The 19,829-nt window shown below is 36.5% G+C and overlaps 1 protein-coding gene across 7 annotated transcripts in view; it reads right to left on the bottom strand.

The window, feature by feature from the left end:
- The window catches only part of LOC124268474 (serine-rich adhesin for platelets-like), a 102,643-nt gene that overhangs the window by 48,541 nt on the left and 34,273 nt on the right, over positions 1–19,829 (bottom strand). For 6 of the 7 annotated variants that reach the window (XM_046703478.1, XM_046703491.1, XM_046703485.1 and 3 more), the window contains one exon: positions 19,637–19,682. The gene's annotated coding sequence lies outside the window, so the exon portion shown is untranslated. Of the gene's footprint in view, positions 1–8,783; positions 8,985–19,636; positions 19,683–19,829 lie in introns of those variants that run through there. The other variant, XM_046703498.1, reaches the window with a different exon arrangement.

The following is a 19,829-nucleotide window of genomic DNA, read 5'->3' as shown; positions in this document are numbered from 1 at the left end:
TTTGCTGTCATTACAATACTCCAAAATACATCTTTAAACCAAAGACCAGATACCGATATGGCCTCTGATGAAACTAATAGAGTGTTTTGTATTTTCATTACATGTATAGTCTTAAACATGTTGCAATATGTTTTGAATGATTATGAGAAATAACCTACGTTCTGGATGATGATACAAGTAAATGTGTTTATCATTTAAAGGGTAGATATCTTTGCTGGATAAGGCCAACTGATAAAAGCAGTCTGTCATGGTCATATACAGATAAAGATACAGATAATAGAAGGAAAGGTAGGCACTGATTTCATGGCATGCACTTGTTGATTGGCTATCATGTCAGACTTGACTATCCACACTCCGGCACAGCGATGACTTAACATAACATCACTGCCACAGGCTAATTTGCATATCACGTGACCGGACTTTTCTCTTGTTTGTAATCAAACGCGCATATTCATAATAAGAAGAGACTGGACTCACGAAAGCTTTTCAGCGCTCTTTTCATAATGTTTTACATTGTTACATATATATTCTTTCACAACTGCGACAGTAAGGTCTATGACAGTACATATTTAGATATCAAACTGGCTGCATCGTTTGCTCTCCATCAGCTTCGATGACAGCACGTGGAGCCGTACAACCTATGTAAACAAAGGATCGCTACGCAAATCGAAATAGTGTAACATGTTTTAGGATATTTTCTCAATGAAACTAAACCATTCTATCAAAGATGTTTAATTAGTTGAGTAGACTCGTCAAAAATAAAAGAGTTGAGAAATATGTAAATTATATTGAATGGGCGGTGCAAGATGTGACGAATCGTCACATTTTTCTGGCCTGTGGCAGAGATACTATGCTGGCTTGCCGCATGGAACTCTGGGTAGGAGAGTGTTGACTATCAGGAATACTGGGAAACTACTGTCACAATAGCAGTGTATATGAAATAAGCCAAAAGCCCAGCCTGACACCAGCCCAAAATGGATTTAACTAGACCAGACAATCCAAAGAAAATAGCTCAATTTTTAGTTACAAGTAGACATGTATTTACTGACTAACAGTCTATTCACAACAGTCATTTTCAAAGAAATCTGACTCCGAGTTTGCAGAACTCCACGCATCGATAGGTGTCGCTGTTTTAGTGATAATATATGTCAACAAAGTGCTTTAAGCTTGCGATACGATGGTTCAATGTTCAAACTGTAATTGTCAACTAATGTCAAGTCTAAATGTAACTCTTAATTTGAAAAATAGATTTGAAGATATGGTGAACTTACTCAGATGTATGGAACATGTTATCTAAACTATTTACCAGACCATCGGGCTGGCTAGCTGAAAATTTAGACCGTCCGTCAGAAATCTAGCCCATCTCAGGCGGTCGGAAGGGCTCTATTTCATACGCTGACAATAGTCATTAACAAAACAATAATTGTAAGATGCTACAATCAATGTCTAACTGGTATGTTGCTGAGACTTTTTTACAAGTTTGGACTACTTTGGAGATAAAATTTTGAAACACTTTCGGAAGGACTCCAGCCTTGAAAGGCAGATTATGTTTCCATATTTGTTAATATAGACCTTTAAGGCAATTGGCCATTTCCACGATTTGGAACAGATGGACTTGGCTGTATTGTGTCGGCATTGCTACTTCTTTTATTTTGTCGCTTCATGCTATCTGACTCTGTACATCATTATCTATTCACCAGCTGATGACAGGCCACTATAGGCATACTACAATGGTACAACTGACTGTATTTTCAGTAGGGCTGTTGAGTCTCCAATAGCAATTAATTGATGTTTGAAACGAAAAACTATTGATGCATTGATATTATGGGTGACTATCAATAGTTCAGTAATTGACTTCCGTTGATAAATGCGCAGCGCAAAATTAGGCAGTACCAGATTCGTTCACTTTGATTTAGAGTTATCCACCCCTGTTACCTCTTAAACAAACTTGATCTGGGTTTCAAGTTTCTTGTAAGTTATTAAAAGAGACTGAAACTACTTCAGCTTGTTTTTATTTCATATGAACTATACATTCATCTGGGAAATGATTTCAAATGAGACTATTCAAAGAGAAAAAGAAAAAAACGTTAACTATTGCAATAGCATTGCAATAGTTGGTCGCAATATACTATCGCTATCCCAATAGTATGTCACAATAGACTATCGCTATCCCAATAGTATGTCACAATAGACTATCGCTATTGCAATAGTTGTTTCCCCCTCAATAGTCACCCCTAATTGTCAGATCAGTCATCACTAAGATTTCTATATATTTCTGTTGTGAAAATGTTATTCTTATTCTAGAGTATATTTGTCTTCAATTGCTATTATTAGGTCCAAGTATGAAATGTTATCATATATTTATCTATTATCAACTAACGTTTGTTTCATGTCTTTGATAATAGTAGTATGCTGGTAGTGCTGAAGCGATTGATCAAATACTCGGTAAATCGATTGATCTCACTTGTATCAGCAATTACCGATAGACTCGGGAGACTTATTGATATTCATAAAAAAATTAAAAATCAAATTAATCTTCAGATAATATGTTTTTTGTTGTAATGTTTGTTTAATAAAGACATGAACAACTCATGTAGTTTCCTGACACTTAAAACTGTGATGCAAAACAACATACCGGTACTCACATGCATGTTTTAACATGAGGTGAGGTGAGGTGAAATTGGGTTTAACGTCGTACTTGAGAATATTTCGCTCATATGACGACGTGCATGCGTGTGTATGTGTATGTGCGGCTGCTTGTACTAGCCCAGACTGAAGCTGGTTTTATAGTGCTAGCCCACTGAGATACCATGCCGCAGTGAAGCATGAATACTCCACTCAGACACATTATACTGACTCCGAGCCGACCAGTCCTTGTTGTACCCATTAATGCCGAGCGCCAGGCAGGGACCAACAAGTACCATATTTTAACGTCTTTTGGTATGACGCGGTCGGGGATCGAACCCGCGACCTTCCGCTCTCCGGGCGGACGCTCTAACCACTACACCACGGATGCGGTTGTTTCAACATGAAGTATCCTTGATTATCTTGATTGTAGCATTAAAAAGTGCCTGTTTAATTAGCACAATGTTATGACATGAGTTTTGTGGTGGGGTCTACGATTATAATTGATTATTGATCGATTACTGAGCTCTGATTATCAATCAGCATATTGTGAGGATAACAACCACTATATGCTAATAGCAGGTGTCAATGAGTGTGATTTGGTTGATTATTCCCCTAAATTAATGCGAACATTATTGCATGAAATTTTGATGAAAATTAATACATACATTACAAACATAATTTCAGATATATGATCAATATGTTTATAAATAGTATGTGTAATGACAGCAGATTTACACTGAAATCTAGACTAATGCCTAGTCTCTGAACATATATAATTTTGATAGTAACATACAAGCCCATTTAAATTGAAATTTAGGAGTGCCAGGGAGACCAGATTTAGAACCTGAGGAAATCTAGACTTGCTTTATTTAGGGCTTTAGCATTACAGATAGGTCTTGGCAGTAGGAAAAATAATGCGGTTCAGGGACTGTGAGACAGACTAACTGAGATCAGATGATACCCGCCCCTTGGATGTTGGCTGGTTGGTTGTTTAACACAGCACTCAGCAATATTTCAGTTACATGGCAGTGGTCTGTAAGTAATCAAGTCTGAACCAGACAATATAGTGATCAACAGAATGAGCACAGATCTACGCACCGCCCCTTGGATGTTGAATGTGGGGTGATGAATTTCAACACAAACACAAGCATGGACAAGTCAACAAGTTGGACACAATACTCCATAATTACTACTGATGGTAACTGAAATGCTGGATTCGGAAGTCAGAATTCTGGCTTAAAGAAGCATTAATGAAGCATGTTTTGTTTTATACAAATATCTTCTTTTTTGGGAGGTGTCTGGATATCTTGGGTCCAGATAAGCAGGGATAAACTGTAATGACATACTGGTAAATTTTTCTTTAATTCGTAATAATTAGATGAAATTAAGACAAACAAATATAAAAATCATTTATGTAACTTGTAGTAGAAAAATAACAAAAATACATCATAATGGCCATTCATGTTTCAGTGGACAATAAGTAAGTCCTTTTTGTTAACACAAGAAATCCGAATAGTCTATGACCAGAAAAGTTTAAAAAAAGATGACAGCATATATAGCTGTTTGTCCCTGAACACGGCCATTTGTCAAGGCTAAATGTCAAAAGTTCAAACTACATCTGCATAGAAAACAATATTACTTTTCAGCAAATACTGCACTTCAAGGTCTCTGCTTGTTATCAATTTCAGATGGATGTCTACATCTGTTACTGTTGGTAACAATAGACTGACGTCCATTCATGTCCATATGACATCTCTGGACACAGAAGAGATTAATACATGTACGGCAGCATATTGTCAATTAAATGCAACTGCACAATGTCTCGTGTCCACCGATAAATATTCAGTCAATTGATGCATGGAATACACTTTTCCTGTAACAGATGATACATTGAGGCTTATAAACAGTTGTCATCTGAATTACCATTGTTTATGAAACTGTGTTTGAAGAGCTAAAGGCATACTCAATTATAAAAAAAGCAATTCCTTACATGCTGACGAGGTTCATTGTGCTTGTAATATTTTCATAGTCTCCTGTTACTGAGCTTAGAATATTGACTGTTTTTATATTCAAAGGCTGCTGTAATTGGAACGTTTGAGTATGGTTCTGAGCCAGTTTTAGCAATATTCCATCAAATATTAAGAAAATGGACATAGAAATGGGCTTTACACATTGTATGGGGAAACGCAGGTCTTTAACCACAAGGCTACCACACTACCTTTATTTCAGTGAGTGAGGATATTTTGACACCACTTTTAGAAATATTTCAGCAATTTCAAAACAGGAGACACCAGAAATTATGGCTTCACACATTGTGGGGAATGAAGATGAGCAAACACCTTAACTACTTGGATACACCACTGCCATAATTTGAATGGCAGTGCTGTTTGGTTGGTTTGTTGTTTAATGCCACACTCAGCAATATTCCAGCTATGGCGGTCTGTAAATAATCAAGTCTGGATCAGACAATCTAGTGATCAAAAGCATGAGCATCGATCCACGCAATTGGGATACGATGGCGTGACTCAACCAAGTCAGTGAGTCTGACCAAGTCAGTGAGTCACATGACCGCACAGATGGCGCTCAAATGACCCAAAAGTTAAACAACATAAGTTTGACGTGTGAAAACGCGAGTTTGACAACTTTTAAAATTTTAACAACATGTGTTGTCAAACTTTAGTTTGCCGTGTACAGGCCGCTTGAAGTTTTAAGCTATCTTCACACGGCAAGATTGTCAAAAAGTTGTGAAACTAGCTTTTGCACACAAACACATATTGTTGATGCCATTAAGTCGGTCGAGTTGACCAGACAACCAAAACATCACGGGACAATTTCGTTGAATGCGATTGGTTGTTTCTGAACAACACGAGTTTGACAACACTTCACACGTCAAACTCAAGTTTGACAACACTGAAAGTTTGATGGAAAAGTTGGTGAGAATAGAGACTGAAGTTATTTCTCGACAACAGTTTGACAACTCTGAAATTGGTGTTGGTGTAGAGTTGTTGGAATGTTCACCCTCTCTAACTCAAGTTTGACAACATAGGTACAATGTGTGAAGCCCATTTCTGGTGTCCCCTGCTGTGATATTGCTGGAATATTGCTAAAAGCGTCATAAAACTAAACTCACTCGCTGGAATTTAAACATGAAATAAAGCTGCAGGACTATGTATTCTGGATGGTTCCAAGGACATCAACAATAATACTCTCGCACGTTTCCTATTTTTTTAAAATGATATATTACATATATTTTATGAAATATTGCTGCTAAATCCTTTATTTTGAACTATGTCTCTGCCTGCAATATTAACATTATGTACGGTGCATATGCAATAATTGATATCAAAACATAAGACCTTTGGAATGACCATTTGAACTGCTGACTGTTGATGAAATGTGTTGCATTTAAGAAATTCCAGTCCTATCACATGGTATAAAACATCCATTGTATGACTCAAACAATATCGAGATCATGTCCTTATGACTTTTTATCAAATGGTGATAATACCAGGTGACAACAGAAAGATAAACTATGTCCTGTACCATAGAGCAGCACATGCTAAATACATGCCTATGCAAGTCAAGTTAAAAATTCTGGAAATTATGTCACAAGTATATAGAGAGAGTACCATTGGATATATGTTTTGTCACAGATTTGACAAGTTTAGAAGTGTCTGGTACACATCTGCCATAAAAATATTTGAGGGTTTTACTAAGCCCTTGAATGTTGCAAACCTGATCTAAAATAGTTTCTAAGGAAGTGTCATATCACCCTCTTTGAGATCTTGAGAAATAGGGTCAAGGATTCCATGTAGTTTGCTGTAGTGTTAAAAGGTGAAGATTTAGTGGATCACAAGATTCAAAGCATATGAGAAAACCACAAGGATCCCAGCAATCGAAACACTGGCAAACAAATATTTATGAGCAAACCACAAGGATCCAAACAATTGAACACTGCAAAACAAATATTTATGGTTCCTTCTTTTGTTCATTGCTTGCGCTGAGCTGGAGTAGGGATACAATTACAGCTGTCATGATAAATATTTGTTGAAGCTATTCAAGATAGAAATCCAAATCTTCATACCACTGGAGACAGGACATCTACTAAGGTGAGGTGAGGTGAAATTGGGTTTAACGTCGTGCTTGAGAATATTTCGCTCATATGACGACGTGCATGCGTGTGAATGTGTATGTGCGGCTGCTTGTACTAGCCCAGACTGAAGCTGGTTTTATAGTGCTAGCCCACTGAGATACCATGCCGCAGTGAAGCAAGAATACCCCACTCAGACATATTATACTGACTCCGAGCCGACCAGTCCTTGTTGTACCCATTAATGCCGAGCGCCAGGCAGGGACCAACAAGTACCATATTTTAACGTCTTTTGGTATGACGCGGCCGGGGATCGAACCCGCGATCTTCCGCTCTCCCATCTACTAAGGAATGATAAAAACAAACAATATGTCATGAACTATATGTCACGTCTCTTATGGTTGGTTGGGTTGCTGTTTAATGCCACACTCAGAAATATTCCAGCTATATGGTGGTGTCGCTTATGGGAAGACTAGATCAAATACATATTTCCTGAAGATAAGAACAGCATGTCACTTATGGGAAGACCAGACCAAATACATATTTCCAGAAGAAAAGAACAGCATGTCTCCTACAGGAAGAACAGACCAAATACATATTTCCTGAAGAAAAGAACAGCATGTCTCTTATGGGAAGAACAGACCATATACATATTTTCTGAAGAAAGGAACAGCATGTCTCTAATCGAAACAAGAGACCAAATACATATTTCCTGAAGAAAAGAACAGCATGTCTCTCCTTAAAGACGTGAGATGTCTCTTCCAAGAAACACTTGATAAACAAAGTGATTTTTGTGCTTTTCAATTTAGAAAGTATTGAAGCAAACCCTTAATTTAACCGAACAATTCATGCTTGACTCTCAGGAAAGGAAACTTGAAAGTACTTGATAAACAGAGTTGAGAGCACTGCTATTTCTAATAAAAGACACACCTACTGTGAAGCAAAATAGAACCAACCACTTCAAATGCATTCGATAAATTGTACAAGTTATGTCCTTGTGGTCTCTTTGTCACTAAAGTAAAACGTTAAAGTGCACATCATTTATCTTTTTACACGGACATGCACATATACTCTGCATCATTATGTAATAAATGATAAAATGAAATTACCCAACAGGAACTGTGTTCAACAAACAAAATACATTGATGCACTGTAGGCATGCTCCATAAACTACAGCCTTCAACTTTCCAAACTAGTTTTAACAGGTTTTCACATGTACAGAGGTGTGTTTCTGAATAAACGACGTCAGCCAATGTTTAGGGGCTGGTTCACTCTGGATTTGTATTTGCAAGATTTCTAAAGCTACTTCTGTGTGTGAAAATACATTGAACAAAGGATTATTTTCATACCATTCGGCGACAAAGCAAAAAAGTTGGGTGTCATTTTTGACAATCAAGTGTGCCAGACCTGCTACTTCAATTTAAGAAGCATTGGTAATATCCGCCATCGTATTACCACAGACGTAACAAAGACACTAGTCTAACAACTCGTGATGTCCTGAATTGACTGCAGCAAATGTCTTTTGTACGGTTTGAGTCAATAACTGCTGAACAGACTCCAGAAGGTACAGAATATGGCAGCTCATATTGCGAGTCATGCAACAAAAAGATGCCACATAACACAGATACTGATGTCCCTACACTGGCTCCCAATAGAAGCACGGATTCACATTAAGATCTTGTGGTTTTGCCTACCAATGTTTGAATGGTACAGCACCGAGCTATCTATCAGAACTGATCTCTCCGTACCAGCCTTCACAATGTCTAAGGTCTGAAAATCAACGCCTACTTGCAGTACCAAACTCAAGACTAAAATCCTACAGCAACAGATTGTTTCAAGTAGCAGCACCTCAGTTATGGAACTCACTACCTCAGAACATTAAAGAATCCCCCACCCTTGAGACATTCAAAACCAGCCTAAAAACCTTTCTCTTCAGAAAGTTCTATCCCCAGTGACCATCTCCTTCCTTGAACCTCTCACCTGTGACTATTGTTAACACCTTGAGCATGCACCTTGTGGATGGAACCCAGTGAAATACAAATAAGCAGCATAAAACCATACTCACTCATTCTTTGCGCAGATAATCAAGACTGATTATTTTCTGGCATTGACTACCTATTTCCAGCTGTAACCATGGCATATTTGAGAAATGTGGCAGAACATGCACAAGAGACACTTTTCAGTATCCCAGTTAGGAAACCTGTTCAGTGGGCTGTAAGTCAAAACTTCACATTACCTTAATATTACGTGCTGAGACATTATCTGTCATCCGCAGTATGATAACCAATCCGTGCGACATACAAATTCCGCCACAGTTCAGTAGCTTGTAAAAATATATATAAGCAACTGTTTAAAAAATTAACTGTAAGCATTAACATGTAAATATTACTGTCTGAATTTTGTAGAAAAATAAATCATATTCTGTTAAAAATATAATGTGTAATTCAGAAATTATGAAAGCAAAAATAAGTCAAATGAAAGGCCTTACTGTTATTTGATGTTGACTATATAAGGTCATTTTCTGCATTTCTGCTCACATGTGAGATATTTATATTTCCTGGTACTACTGATCAAAGACTTAAAAAACTAGAACATTAAACACAACACACATACCTTGTAACAAAAGGACAATACAAAAGATCAGTACTAGACTGTAATCAGTCTAAATCATCTGCTGGAACAGATTCTATTGCCAGTAAGAGGAAAACTAGTGTTAAAAATATATTTCGTAAAAAACAGTGTTCGTGTAAAGCTTAAGTCTGTCCTGATCTACCAGTTGCCTCAAAAATTCATTCAATTTACACATAGTATTAAGGGTTTGCCTAATGCAATATGGCAGTACTTCTGCCTAACGACAGTGGCCTGTAAACAATCCAGTGACATGATAGTGCATTTTCTGGCTGGGTTGAAACTAAAATCTCAGGAATGTTTCAATCTTACTAACCACATTCAAACCATAATGTTGGGTTTCACTAGTTATTTCCACATGGAAGAATTCGTTTCACCATACAAAATATCATTTGATCATGAAAGAATATTTACCTGGTGTTCTGTCAGGTATTCGCCCTCATGATCGAAAATCTCAAATTTCCTTAGCTGCAAGAACACATCTGACTTTTCTATGAGCAACCAAATGAAAGGACTCTTGCACATTGACAACAATGATCACAGGTTGAATGCTTTGCCTGGGTGTATTCATGTTCATGTCTCATCATATTGGTCACACTGGTGCCTGTACAAACGTAACGCTAGGATACACACACCTCAACCAGAACATTCACTGTGTCAAGTTTCTTTTGTTGTTTACTCTATGCCAGTTGAGGTGTAATGCTTTCAAACACTGCTGAAATGTTACAGGTCAGTTTAACATGAAGAATCTAACCGTGAGAAACTGCACACAAACTTATGTGACTTGTAAAACAAACAGTTTTCCTATGCTGAAAATTTCCTTGATCCCAACTATTATAAATTTTTCAACAAACATTACAGCACAAACAAATTTCACAGATAGTGATAAAGATGAATTAATCATTGTCTGATTCTCCAAATGTAATGGCAAAATATACAATTTTCATAACAAGAACATAACACTTTATGAATGTATCTTCAGGGTTTTTTTTAACCTTTCTTCATACATTGTGAAAAAATATGAATACAAACATTCATTAAGCATTGATGTTTATAGAATAACATGCTCAAGTAGATGATGTTGATGGGTTTCATTGAACAGGTCTACATTAAAAAATTCCAAACATTTTTCTATATATATAGAAGTTGTTCATCTATATATTATTATTTCTAAATAGTGTTATGTTGGACGACATTTCACTTCAAGATGTGTTATCTAATCAGTGGTGTAATTTTAGCCAGTCACATGGAAAGCCCATATGTTTCCATTGTAACAACTAGTCTAGTGTTCAGTGAAAACATCTTCAGCCAATCAGGTGTCTAGAACAGATATTCCAACTGCTTAACCAATCATAATTTGATAGGCAACATTTTAGCTAAGAACATGTTCAGACAATCAGGTGTCTCATACTGATATTTTAACTGCTCAACCAATGATAAGTTGTTGAGCGACATTTCACTTCAGCACATGTTCAGCCAATCAGTTGTCCAGAACAGATATTCCAACTGCTTAACTAATCATTACTTCATAGGCGACATTTTAGCTAGGAACATGTTCAACCAATCAGGTGTCTAGAACAGATATTCCAACTGCTTACCTAATCATTACTTCATTGGCAACATTTTAACTAAGAACATGCTTAGCCAATCAGGTGTCTGGAACAGATATTCCAACTGCATAACCAATCATTAAACTTGAAAGGGGACATATTAGCTCAGAACAAAGTGTTGAGCGACATTTCACTTCAAAACATGTTCAGCCAATTAGATAGAACAGATATTCCAGGTGCTTAATCAATTATGTCCAGTTATTCAGGTTTCAATTTAGAATGTCTTCAGGCAATATATTGTCACATACTGATATAACTGCATAACCAATCATGTTTGGTGGGTACGTTAAGTTCAGAATGTTTAACCAATCAGGTGTCTTTTTGTTGGTGGTATTTATTGACATGAGAGCCATCAGGTGTAAGGCACCTGGATGGTCCCACTGATGCCAATTATGTCTTATCACATCAGAACATGTCTAATCTGGTGTAAGTAAGGATCAAAAGGGTTCATAGCAACAGCAAACATGTCTTGTCAGGAGGAACTGTATGTCAGTATATCAGAGCAAACAGGGTGAAATGTATTGATATTCATGATGCCAAACCAACAGCATTTTTTTGCCAATGATAGCAATACTTGGACCAGATAGATCAGCGACTGATATTATGAATAGCATTCTCTATCCATACTGACACAAACAACCAGGATAATGAGTCGCACCACACAATCTGTAAAGTCACCTTGTATGTCAAACAAAACTACTTAAACCTTGAATCCCCAAGATTCTAAACTCACGGGCAATAGACATGTTGTGTCATTCATGTCAAGAATTGCATATGTCTGCATTAGAGTGACATCTGACAGCATTATCACTTCCATTTGAATGATAGCAATATTCAAGCTATATGCTGGCAGTCTGTACCAATTTGAGTCTGGGCCAAACAAGCCATTAATTGACATCATGAGCCTCAGTCTACCCAGAAGGGATACACAGACTGGGATACACATGGTCGCATCAGTGACTGTTCACAACAAACATGATGTGCTCAAGACCAATTCACAGCCAGATTTTCAAAGATTCCATCTGAATAGATTAGATTTCTACCAAGAAAAATACACATTTCCTAATGCAGATGAATGTTGTTTGGATAATTATGGAATATTTGAATTTCCCTGTTTAAAACTTAATATAATGCAAAACATATCATATTGAAGCAATCTGGTTAATAACCATCAGTATCAAGGTCGAGGCTAGTTGTATCAATACACACTAATCATTTGTATAACAAACTGTATAAGATATACTTATTTTATCTAGCAGGTCTACTAGTAATTCTATAGTAAATAGCAGAAGATTGCTTTGTGTTGTATATATTAATCCTCAAGCAAATAACAGCCTTTAATTTTCCAGTGATATTAGTGAGGCAGTGTTTGTCATTAGCAAGCTGTTGTTTAAGGCTGGGATCACAATTGTGTACGAGGAATATTGACTTTTATCAACATACATATATCACAAACCCTGACATCAACACAGGTGGTGGCTGTAATTGTTTCCTGCTAGTAACATTTTGAAAACCTTGAAATCAAGTCATCAAGACCATCTGAACAAATATTGAATGTGTTTTCATAAAATTCATCTCAAAAATCTGTGACTGAACTTAAACAACATCATTTTGGAATAATCTGATCCATGTGTTGGATGAGTCTCTGTCTTTCTACATTTACAGAATTTACTTACTGTAATATGATCAACAATGAGTTCATATCTAATAAAAATGACTCTACCATCTGCAAATGACAACTTACATATATTGCAAATCATCAAAACTACTGTGACCCATATCAAACCAAGACAGAGCAAATTCGCAGTTATCGAAATAATGTTCCTCAAACAGAACCACTGCTGGCACATCCTCATCATACTGTTCATAGTGATGTCAGTCCCAACTCACTTCTATGGCTTGTTGTTTTGACCTCAGTTGATGGTGGTCCAGAGTTCAGACTGTTTCAGAGTGTTCCAGAATTCAGCCTGTTCATGATGGAAGAATGTCAGGAAGAGATGAGAACACAAGTACAAAGCAATAACTAGAGGTAAGAAGACAGGAAGAAGGACTTGGTAAAATGCATATTTTAATATATTTAATGATGATGACATTTAAAAAGGACTTCCTGTCCAACAGCTGTGGAAGACAGTGAATCTTCAAAATCATAAACCTATAACATGTGACAATGGCAGTAAAACTGGCAAATGGCACCACATCCTTGTAACAGCTGTAAACTGTATCTGACACATTTTATAATCATATACTCTCATGTGCTCTTTGAAATTTTGGACAAACATTGCCATCTCTTGTACAGGTAGCTATGTTTGTGATATGCTGGAGGGAATAGTTGATGTTTGTTAATTATGTTTCACATTCCAGTGCAGTGATGGCTTAGCTCGACATCACTGCCACAGGCTAATTTGCACATCACGTAATCAGATTTTTCTCCTGTTTGTGAACAAATGCAATTCTGAAATTAAAAGGGACATGTGCAATGTCTTGAATGGACAAATGATCACATGCTGACTGCCGGTAGCAGAGGTACTATACTGGCCTCATGGAACTCTGGTAGAAGAATGGTGCAGTTTGTTACTCATGAACGATGATGGACTCCCCAACTATTTCTACACATGATTATTCACTGCTGATTTTAACTGACGCCAAAGTTCACTTGTAGACTGTAGTGAAATTATAATGATAGCAAGCTTACTGTTTACTCACAAATCATAATGGCTGACACTGAGTTTCACTACTTCATTTATCACATAAGAAGTCACTGACTGCTGTATCCAATCCTTGGCCAAGTGCTAGAAAAGTGCCTATCTCTAGGATCTCCCAGCAACAGGAAAAGTATCATACAAGGTGACAGCAACTGTATGCTACATAGTAAACACATGCAGGGTGATAAGGCCGAGTGTATCATATAACATGACTGTAATATTATCTCTACATTTGGACAAAAAGTATATCACTATCAGGTGTAATATCAGGACTGTGAAATGTGAAAAGAGGATAACCTATATATACTATACATAATATACAGAAATATGGTGGGGACTTATACAATAGTCCATTGTGAACGATCTATCCATATATGTAAGAACCACATGTTCTACGGTAAGATTAGTTTTTTGATCAGTATCAAGGCCTAATTTTGAGGTAAATCATTACATTTGTCACAGTGGGGATTAAACTACATTCAGCTTTGGACCATAAACCATAATCATAATTAAGAGCAAGCATCACACAAGTCAACTCATTAATCATTTTTATACAGCGCTTGTGTTTTATAAAATGTCTAGGTTTCATACAGCCATTGTATTTTATATGCTTGTCTTTTATATAATGCTTGAGTTTTTATATGATGCTGTGCTCTATACAACGGTTGTGTTGTATAAAAGGCTTGTGTCTCATCCATGCTTGTGTTGTGTATAACACTTGTGTTTTATACAGCACTTGTGTCTCTACAACTGAATGGAATTAGTCTATATATTTCAATGTTCGTATACACAAATTCTGTATTTTGGGACAATTATTTAATAGTCATTTACAACACAAATATTGAATGTTTGTGCTCCATGCTGACGTGACATAATGAAGCCTATTCAAAAGGCCAGATGGTAATGCATGCACTGAACAACTGGCATATCTGATATCAATATTTAGTGTGTTGCCCTTGCTGAATTACGTGGCATGTCAAATGAGTGATGCATACACATAACGAGTAACATTGACAATATTGCTATTTAGTGTAGCTGATCCAGGCTGAATTATGTGGCATATTGAACAAGTGTGAGTATGTATGGTTTTACGCCGCTTCTAGCAATATTCCAGAGATATCACGGGGACACCAGAAATGGGCTTCACATATAGTTCCAATGTGGGGAATTGAACCCGGGTCTTTGGCGCAACGAGCAGATGCTTTAACTACTAGGCTACCCCATCGCCCCGAACAAGCCAGAGGACAATGCATATGCTAGATAGATGACATATACAACAACAATATTGACTGTCATAGCTTTTGACTGAATTATGTGGCATACTGAACAAGCCAGACGGTGCTGAATTCAGTTAACAATTGACATATATAACAAAAAAATAAATGTCATAGCTTCAGGCTGAATTATGTGGCATACTGAACAAGCCAGACGGTGCTGAATTCAGTTAACAATTGACATATATAACAAAAAAATAAATGTCATAGCTTCAGGCTGAATTATGTGGCATACTGAACAAGCCAGACGGTGCTGAATTCAGTTAACAATTGACATATAAAACCAAAAAATAAATGTCATAGCTTCAGGCTGAAATATGTGGCATACTGAACAAGCCAGACGGTGCTGAATTCAGTTAACAATTGACATATATAACAAAAAAATATGTCATAGGTTCAGGCTGTATTCACATTTGTTTGTTGGCTGTTTAAGACCACCCTCAGCAACATTCAAACTATATTGTAACTGTCTGTAAGGCTGTACATTAAAATCCAGTGATTGGAACAATCAATTCATGCAGTTGAGCTTGATGGATCCCGACTACTTGATCATTTTAGTTGCTAAGCATGGGTTGATCAGAAGACTAATTCTAACCTGGATCTTTACTTTGGAGTGAGCATGGTTTTATGCCGCCATAATGAATAAATCTTACAGTATAATACTGTAACAGGACTAACACAAGTCCAGTAAGGGCCCTTAAAATTGTGGTTCTCTGAAACCTTAACGTAAGGACATTTGAAATTTGTGATAAGGATCCTCTGGAACCTTAGTTCTGCAGGTTAAGACAACTAGAAATTGGTGATAGGGCTTCTCTGGAACCTTAGTTCTGCAGGCTAAGACAACTAGAAATTGGTGATAGGGCTTCTTTGGAACCTTAGTTCTGCAGGCTAAGACAACTAGAAATTGGTGATAGGTGGCATCTTGAATCTTAGTTCTGCAGGTTAACATCCTTTGAAATTGGCGATAGGTGGCATCTTGAATCTTAGTTCTGCAGGTTAACATCCTTTGAAATTGGCGATAGGTGGCATCTTGAATCTTAGTTCTGCAGGTTAACATCCTTTGAAATTGGCGATAGGTGGCATCTTGAATCTTAGTTCTGCAGGTTAACATCCTTTGAAATTGGCGATAGGTGGAATCTTGAATCTTAGTTCTGCAGGTTAACATCCTTTGAAATTGGCGATAGGTGGAATCTTGAATCTTGGTTCTGCAGGTTAACATCCTTTGAAATTGGTGATAGGTGGCATCTTGAATCTTAGTTCTGCACATTTAGAATCCTTGATATTTGTGATACTGGTCCTCTGGAACCTTAGTTCTGCAGATTTAGATCCCTTGAAATTGGTGATAGGGATACTTTGGAATCTTAGCTATGCAAGTAAGAACATGTGAAAGGATTGATAGTTGGCATCTCAAAACTTAGTTCTGCACATTTAGAATCCTTGAAATTGGTGATAGGGATACTTTGCAATCTTAGTTGAGAAAGTGTCGGGTGCCAGGCAACGTATGACTTATTTTCTTACACAAATATCAGAGTTGCTAGCGCCACAACCTGCTTACCCTTTTCACAAATAGCTGGCATCATCAGTCACTTTCAGTGATCCATTCAAAAATTTCCGTGCTAGTTGGCTGACAGAATCTGTTTGGGTAGATAATCCATGCTTCATATGCTCAGGCCGTGTCATTATATACTTCTCTTCAATAAAAAAAGTAGTGATCGTGACTGACACTTGTTTCCACTCAAGAGCAAGTAATTGACTGCCATATGACTAATAGCATGATTCAGCTGTACCACAACATATGGGACACAAACAATGTGCTTCGCATGATATAATATGTCAAAGAGGGAAATAGAGACTAGTCTGCATGAGTGAAACTATGTAACCATTTGGCTCAACAAAACAAAATGAGCCAAACAATTTTTTTGTTGAATGACACAGTTTAGATCCAATATGACAAGTGAACAAAACCTGGCTTTTGAGCATGACCTGGTAAACTTATATTCTTGCTCAGTGTACAGGTAGAAAGTCATTTAAATATAATATTCATTCTGTGAAGACAGTTCAGATTTGTGCAATGTCGAAAATACAATAACATGTGAACAGAGTAACAAAGGTATTAATTATGAAAACCTTCAGTTTTAATCTAAACAAAATCAGAGCACTCAAACAAAAATCACTTAACAAATCCTTTTATCTGTTTAACCTTTTTGTCAAACAATTATAATTTTAAAACTCCTGAATAATTACTAGAGTAAATGTAAATAAAGAACCTACAAGAATCATTTTCAGCAAAGAAAGAAGCTATGTTCATAGTGGTAGGGAGCTTGCATTACTTTTTCTCTTTAAGTTGTGAGAAAAATTTAAACGGTAGAGTTGTTTGAGGTATATTTCAACATTTCATTCAAAACAAATTCAAATGACAATATCCAAGCCATTTATCTCACCTCATTCACATTAAATTGCTTTGGCACTGGCTTTCTAGTGGAGAAAATTGTATTTTGATAGTGAATGTTTCCTACTTCCTGCTAACATTTTATAGTCACAATACAGGCATCAAGTATCTTGCCTTTGTTGTTCTTCATTTCAAAAACACCAACATATCATTTCACAGTCATTAATCAAATTGTTTGTTGTAATAGTAACCAACAGATCAAGTTTTGTCAGGTGTTTCATATTATAACAAAGAAACCATGCTGAATACTGTTTAATTCACTGTAAGCTGTGATTACTCCATGAATTGTTACCTTGCTGCATTCAAGGTAACAAACACATAAGTATTCAAAGTCACAGTATTGTTTTCCCTTGAACACAATTTGAACAGCAAAGTATCAGGAATATGTAAATTTGCTGTTTGATAGTTTGCATTAATAATATAACCAGTTCATTCTGTATTGAGGCCTAGAGGTCATTGTACATGTATGCCAAATACCTTGTGCTTTAGAGTGAAATTTTTTCATTTGATACACAAGTTTACTGCTTAATAATTTGCAACAAATATTCAACCAATTCATTCTGTAGTAGAATAGCAAACGAATCATTCTACTTGTACATGGTAAACCAAATACTTTGTAACGTTACTGAACAAATGTTTGCTGAACAAATGAGTACTGTTTGACAAATTGCCAAAAATATTTATCAAAATCATTCTGCAGCATAATAGCAAACGAATCATTCTATATGTCCATAGTAGGCCAAATATATTGTTACTCTGTTGAACATAGTAGGCCAAATATATTGTTACTCTGTTGTACTTAGTAGGCCAAATATATTGTTACTCTGTTGAACAAGCGTTCGCTTATTATGCCAGTTTACAGTATGATAATTTGCAACAAAATATCAAAAGGTTTTTGAGAGGCATTTACAATATGGTATTCAAGTAAAAGGCAACTATTATGGATGGAAACTTCTTTATTGTATGTCACAATGTTTCAGGTCTATTCCCTGAAACTTCATCAGGGCAATTCACATCATCCATAATATTTGCCTTTGACTAATATATCAAAGATTCACTTTGCATTAGAAAGGCGTACAAACCATTGTGCACCATAGGCCATATACTACACAGTTCACGGGTTTGCTTTTTAGTGTTTTGTCTGATGGGACAGGATATATGCTCACCTTCCGTGCACACCTGGTAACATCACTATGTGACAGTGATTCATAAGCATAGGGTTATGACAGTCACAGTCATACAAAGGACTCTCACAGATCTATCTTTAGATGTTTTTTTTGAGCTTTTCATTTGCATTATTATCATGTATTCCTTAAGTACATTCATATGTACTCTGTAACATAAGATGAAGTGTTATTCTAAGTAAGTTTTATGTTGTCATGCAATACTAAGGCCATGTTTGTATAATGAATGGCCTTTGGTTGGGTTACTTCGTACAGCTTGTATAACTGATAAAGCTGACTCCTGCAAATGGGTCACTCACGGCTGTTGAAAGCATCACCAACCAGACTTGTTGAAAATTCATAAATTTAGAAATCTAAAAATAGAAGGGTTTGCTATGCACGCTATGACAGACAGTAATACATTGATCAGGATACTGTTACTTGTATCACTTTCAAATTAATTTGACAGCTGATACCAGATTGAAAAAAATAATAGGTCATTCTCTGGGGGGATATCAATATCATCTTCAAACTACTTAAACATATTACTTATACGCTCATCCTTAGATATATACATCAGTAAATATGTATTTTGATCATGAAAATGATCCAATCCGATATTCAATGATCAGTAATCATATCTGTAACAATATAACATTAAATGTTTAGTGGCAGCTTGCAATTTGCATGTATAAGATCAAATACTATTTGCAAGAGAAATTCTAGCTGTTGTCATGATAAAAAGAGGTATCACCTGTAGAGGGTTAACAACCTGTTCATTATGAGACAAATAGAATGGAAAATGGGGCTTTGTGTTACACAGTGTCACAATTAACATGAACATACAGGTCACTTTTGTGTACAGGGCATTTGTACTGTTTCCACTGTTATGAAAGACACTCCTTCATGTTCTATTCATGTAGTTTACATAAATAATCCAGAGGAACTTCCTCATGAAACAGCTCTAGCCTCATGAAATTTGTTGTATCAAACTGAACAAGATTCAGGAAGTGCATTGGCAATATCTACATGGGATCCGGAATACATACAAAATGTACCAATGTCATCAGTGAATGTCATTTAATTACTTACTTGTAATGTGCAGTGCCAGGTGGTTAGCTCAGATCTTTGTTATTTGCTGTAAACATCAAAATCATACCATCATATTTACATAATGAAACCACACTGCATTCAGAAACAGCCCGTAACACACAATTACAATGCTTGCATTAGGGAAATCAACAAAACATGTCCACTGCAAACACATCATCTGCCCAACAATGAA

Source organism: Haliotis rubra, unplaced genomic scaffold, assembly GCF_003918875.1.
Source record: "Haliotis rubra isolate DU_JTF1 unplaced genomic scaffold, ASM391887v1 Scf101, whole genome shotgun sequence".
Lineage (NCBI taxonomy): Eukaryota > Metazoa > Mollusca > Gastropoda > Lepetellida > Haliotidae > Haliotis > Haliotis rubra.
The sequence above is the reverse complement of the archived record's forward strand: the minus strand, read 5'-3'. Positions and strand labels throughout refer to the sequence as shown.